The sequence below is a fragment of the Ixodes scapularis genome, unplaced genomic scaffold (assembly GCF_016920785.2).
Source record: "Ixodes scapularis isolate PalLabHiFi unplaced genomic scaffold, ASM1692078v2 PGA_scaffold2__306_contigs__length_199485367, whole genome shotgun sequence".
Taxonomy (NCBI): domain Eukaryota; kingdom Metazoa; phylum Arthropoda; class Arachnida; order Ixodida; family Ixodidae; genus Ixodes; species Ixodes scapularis.
In genome coordinates, this window is record NW_024609857.1 from 29,610,216 (window position 1) to 29,616,265 (window position 6,050).

The following is a 6,050-nucleotide window of genomic DNA, read 5'->3' on the forward strand; positions in this document are numbered from 1 at the left end:
CGTCCTCCCTTTTGCAATTTTTTGATGATAAAAGGCCCTTCTATTGAGAAGCTTCCGTTTCTGTTGCAAGTTGTGAATAATCATGCTTGGAAAGGCTCAAGAGTCATTAATTTTATATATCTGCACAAAAACAAAAACAAAAATGTGATCTTTTAAAAAAAGTTTTAAATGTTGGCTAATAGGGATTGAGAAGTATGGTGATAAAATATAAAGATCTGAACTATGAAACTGAGGTGGAACATTACTTGCCTGCATATGTGTGCACATATGCAGGCAAGTAATGTTCCACACAATAATGTTAAATAATTGTTTTCTCTTATTCTTTATTTAGATGTGGTCTATGATGTGGTGGCAGCCTGTAAACACTAGGTTAGACTAGTGTTTCTGGGCTACTGGCAGAAAAGTCAAGAAAACTCATTTTAAAGGAAATTAATAGATTTCAACATTGCAACCGACGGCGGTCAGTGAAGCTCCATTGGAATGCCACCTTGTCATCTGCCTCTAAGAAGCAGCGCCAGTTCGCAGCAGTATGGCTCGCTCGTGGAGTTACTTAGTCCTGAATGTGACTTGGTGGAGAACGCTAGAGCGTTTACTATGTTGTATTTGTTAAAGCTTCAAGTACTTCCACAACCTGCGTTGCACACCATCAAGATCGCCATTCTTTGCAGACGGTGAGTGCATGAGGGGCGTGAGGCCGGGAGGCTCAGTGAGGGTGAGTGAATGGTTGAAGGCAAATGCGACTGTGAAAATGAGGGTAAGTGAGGGGGAGTGTAGCTGTGAGGGTGAGCGAGAGGCTTAGGTGAGTGTGGGCTATGAGGGTGAGGGCGAGTGAGGGCGACTTAAAATGCCGATCTCTGGACATGACCCACCAGAGTAACTCGGATCTATTTGGGTAAGATTTCGAACACAGACCTTCCCTTTCCCATTTTCAGGACCTGAAGAGCAGCAGAGTGCTTGAGCGATTGACAGGCAGCCAACAGTGCATGTGAGTGGCTGTCTGGACCCATGTGAGGAGCATGGTCAAGGACCCCGTGAAGTACACCAGTGAACATTGTAAAAAAAACTTTAGCCCTGGCAAAAAAAAAAAAAAAATTCGGACAGACGCAAACCGCCCTATGACTTATGTCAGAGTTGTGTCGCCTCCCGATTTCTGAAGTGTCCTGTTTGGACAGGTATTGAAATGCGAGTTCTCAGCGGATTTTCGTGGTGTAGGGGGTGCAACCCTCGTGTGCATGATTGCCGCAGGCAACCCTGTGCCACTGCTGGGGGGCTTGGTACGCTATTTTCTAGAGAATGAAGTTACTTCTGATTCTGGGCACAAAGGTCTCTGCATGGTCTCCACATGGTGTCAGGAACGACCTACGCTGCCTACGTTCGCGTTCTCTGCTGCGACTAGCACTAATGCGTAGCTCGCCCGCCGTCTGCTACTTGCCCGCACAGCCCGCGGCCTCAACTGCATCGTCTGCGAAGCTCCTCGCCGTTATGCCTAACAAAGTAGGCATTGCCTTTGAATAAATCGTCTCAACCATAACTGCTTAATTCGCTCGCCCGTCGCACGGCATTCGACCGTCGTGTTCCTGCTCACTGCCGCCCTGCTCGCTGTCATGCCTAACGACGAAGGAGACGGGGCCAAGCCTTCATGGCAGGGCCTTTCTCTGCAACAGCCAGACCACCAGAGCGAGAACGCCGGTTCCTGGCCGACGTGGCTAAGCCTTTTCGAGGACTGCGCCTTTGCTTCCGGTCTTCGACAGGCATCGGGAGAAGTTGAGGTCCGCACACCTCTTTATTGCATGGGGCCGGAAGCTTGTCCTCTTCTTGCGACGTTCGGCCTCGGTGACGCTCCTAACAACTACAAGGTGGTTGTAGAGAAGTTTACGGCCCATTTCGTCCACCCCCTCAACGAGGTGTACGAGTCGGCACAGTTTCACCGGTGCGTCCAGCAGCCGGGGGAGACGGTGTACAGCTACTATGTGAAACTCTGCAAGCTTTGCAAAAGATGCAACTACCTGTCACCCAAGGTCGTGGAACGCCTTGTCCGCGACCACTTCATCGTAGGCTTACGCAATGCTCGCCATGCCGACCGGCTCTGCCGCAACCCCAAGTTGACCCTCAAAGAAGCATCGGTGCAGGCGAGACAAGCAGAAGACGCCCAAAAGCAGAGAGGCCAGCTCGCAGGCCACGACATGCAGTCTCGACTGGTGAGCCTCGACGCTGCCAAGTCTCGGCAGTCACAAGCGCGACGCGTCAAGCACAGCTCAGCACACGACAAGCGCACCTCAAGCTCTAGCTTGTGCGGTTACTCAGCCGCACTTCACACACTCGCTCAGAATGCCCCGCCCACAACTCGTTGTGCAACCACTGCAAGAAAAAAGGCCATTTCGCGGACGTCTGCCGTTCCTGGAAGAAACGGTCGACCCAGGTGGCAGAGCTAGGATTGTACACCGTTCGCAACTCGGACCGAGGCAAGTTCGTGCAAGTCACTGTCAACGACTACATGGAAGTGTTCAAGGTTGACTCGGAAGCCGAAGTTTCAGCCGTCTCGAACACCTCCCCTAACCTGCCGCCGTCCCTCGACGAGATTGAAAACACTCTTTTCGGGCCAGGGCAGCAGCCACTCCACATTCTCGGGTCCTTCATGGCCACTTTGCTGTGGAGAGGCAAGTCAACCCAGCAAAGACTGTACGTGCTAAAATCCCTCTCCGTGCCTCTTTTGCGCTTTCCAGCCATTCAGGCACTTAAAGTCGTCAAATTCGTCGACGGGGTCTCATCGAAAAAAAAGGACCTTCCTAACGTCAAAGTCTCTTCTCAGACTCGCGACAAACTGTTTAATGACCTCGGATCTCTCTCTGAAGAATACAAGATCTGCCTCCAGTCAGACGCTACTCCATTTTTTCTTAGCATGACAAGGCGCATCCCCATCCCGTTGCGTGAAGCCGTCCGCAAGGAACTGCAGAAGATGGAACAAGAAGGTGTCATTCCCCGAGTTCACACGCCAACACCATGGTGTGCCGGACTGGTGGCCATCCCCAAAGCCACTGGGGGCCACAGGCTGTGCATGGACCATACGAAGTTAAACCGGGTGGTCCTGCAAGAACGCCACGTCCTTCCCACAGTCGACCAGGTCCTGGGCCTGCTGGGAAATGCAGCGGCGTTCTCCAAGATGGACGCTAAATCAGGCTTCTAACAGGTGAAGTTGGCGGAAGAATTGCAAGAACTCACCACATTTATCACACCTTTCGGACACTACTGCTTCCGTCGGATGCCCTTCGGCATCACCTCTGCGCCGAAATTTTTCCAGAAGCAGATGTCCAGGATTTTGGAAGGCCTGGAAGGCACTGTGTGCATGATAGACGACATACTCATCTTCGGACGCACTCTCGAAGAACACGACTCCCGCCTGCAGCAAGTCCTGATGCGACTATTCCGGGTAGGCATCACCTTGAATGAGACGAAGTGCTGCTTCCGCCAGAATGAGGTTTCCTTCCTGGGAGTGATGGTATCTGCAAGGGCCATCCGTCCTGACCCAAGCAAGCTCCAAGGAATCAAGGAGATGAGCGTACCAACTGACTTAGCAGGTGTAAGACGCCTCCTTGGCATGGTGAACCACCTCAAACGTTTTTTTCCGCACGGATCGGACGTTGCAGCTCCTATCACAGCGCTCCTCGGCAAGAATGCTGCGTGGAACTGGTCCCACGAACAAGAAACAGCATTCACCAAGCTAAAGTTGATGCTCGTCTCGGATTGCTGTACGCCAAAGTATCAACCGGCATACCCAACAGTCGTCTCAGCGGATGCCAGTTCATTCGGCTTGGGGGCAGTCCTTCTCCAAACTCAGCCTTCCGGTGAAAGAAGACTGGTTGTTTTCGCGTCGCGGTTCCTTACAGCGACTGAACTACGATATAGCCAAACGGAGAAGGAAGCCTTGGCAGCTGTATGGGCTATTCAACGGTTCGACGAGTTTCTCCATGGGTTGGTCTTCAACGCAGAGACAGATCACCTGCCACTGGTCTCACTGTTTGGCAAGATGGACTTGGACGTGGTACCTTTACGTATCCAGCGCCTTCGACTGAAGGTGATGCGGTACCAGTTCACGATTTCGTACGCCCCTGGGAAGCTTCTCGAAACAGCAGACACCCTGTCTCGCGTCCCCACAAAACCTGCCGATTTATCTCGTCCTCTTGACACAATCGAAGTGTTTGCTGCAGAAGTCCTTCAGAGCTCATCAGAAGCAGCATCCCTACAGCTGGAGGACCTTCAAACTGTTCAAGCAAACGAAGGGGAGTGCCGCACACTCACGTCGATGTGCCACAAAGGGTTCCCTCCGAAGTCGAAGTTACCATTTCACCTGACGAAGTATGCAAGCCTGTTGGACGAACTTTCGGTTTGTGATGGTTTACTTCCGAAAGGCACTCGCATCGTGGTACCAACAGTGTATTGTACGACAGCACTGACTTTGATTCATGAAGGTCACCAAGGCATTAACCAATGCAAGGCTCGGGCCCGGGAATCAGTATGGTGGCCAAGTATCAACGCTGATATAGCAGCACTCGTGGCACAATGTGAACAGTGCACGTCGTACCGAGACAATCCAGCAGAGCCACTTCGAAGCACGCAGCTTTTAAGTCTACCTTGGGACTTTCTGGGCGCTGACTTGTTCTACCTTGTGGACGCTATAGGGGGCGCCACTGTGTAGAAAGCGCGGGGGGCGTTACCCCCCGTGAAAGAACGTATAAGAGCAACAGCGGGGACGCCAACGGAAGAGAGAGAAGCGGGGCCTGGAGCGAAAGGTACACGCTGCGGCGGTGTCGACCAACGACCTTGTTAATACTAACTTCATGTTTACAATTTACTAATAAATGTAGCTTCACGTTTTCCGAAATCCTGGCTCCGTGTTGTTCCGCCGGGTTGGGCACGCAGCAAGGCAACTTTCCCACGTGGCGCCCAACGTGTTTTGCTGCCCTCCTGTCGAAATGACGCGGGTCTGGGGTTTCATCGCTAGGTAAGATTTTTCAACCGTGGCGTTTCTCTTCGCAGTAGTGCACCGTGTCGGCGTTGCGTGTATTCACGACAGCGCGATTGCCCGTTGAATTGGAGCCGCAAAGCATTGCTTAATCACGCGGGCGACGCTTTGGGGGCGTGTTAATCTTGCGTTAGTCGAGTTACCGTCTGTTGCCGCACACCCTTTTTCTTGTCTGCTTTGCGTTTGTTTTTTTCCGTCATGTCTCCCACACTACGGTCCGAGACGAAGGATGGCGAAAAGCCCGAAGCAAGCGGGAATCCCCGAACGAGCTCGGCGGATGCGCAAGCCGAACTGCTTTTGAAGGTGGCAGCCATGTGTGATATGGTCACACAGCGCCTCGCCGTCCAGCATTCACGTGAGCCGGAGCTACACCCCCAGCTGACGGTGCCGGTCTACACTGGCTACGGCGACACCAAGTCAGTCGCTGACTTCTTGGGTGAGTTGGACACCTACAAAGCCGCCTCGGGCGCCTCGGAATCTCTCATTATTAAGAGAATACTTCCGCTTGCGCTACAGTCAAGTGCTGCGTGTTGGTTAAGGCTGCAAACTACATTCACGAGCATAGCGGTGTTTGAGCGGAGATTCCGAGATGAGTTCCTGCCCCCTGGTTACGAGTATCAAATTCTGAGAGAACTCGAGTCCCGAACGCAACATCCGAACGAAAACCTGGTTCAATATGTTCGCGCAATACAGGAACTCACAAGAAGGGCGAAACCTGATGCCCTCGAGTCGGAGAGTATAGCTCGGGTCATAAGGCAATGTCACCCAAAATACCACGCCTACTTACACGGCCGCACCTTTGGGACCCTTGAAGAGCTGGCCCGGCATGCCCGCGGCACAGAGGAGATCTTCCTCGCTAAGCAGAATTATCTGCCCCCGCCACTGCCAGAAAACTCTCTTGAACCCGCATGTGCTTGGACAGGCGCCGAGGCATACCCGACACAAAGACCTCCACGGGACGGGCATAAAATGGCCCATGAAAGCAGCCGGAGGCACTCCAGTACTGGTTCAATGCGGGGCCACTGGAGGA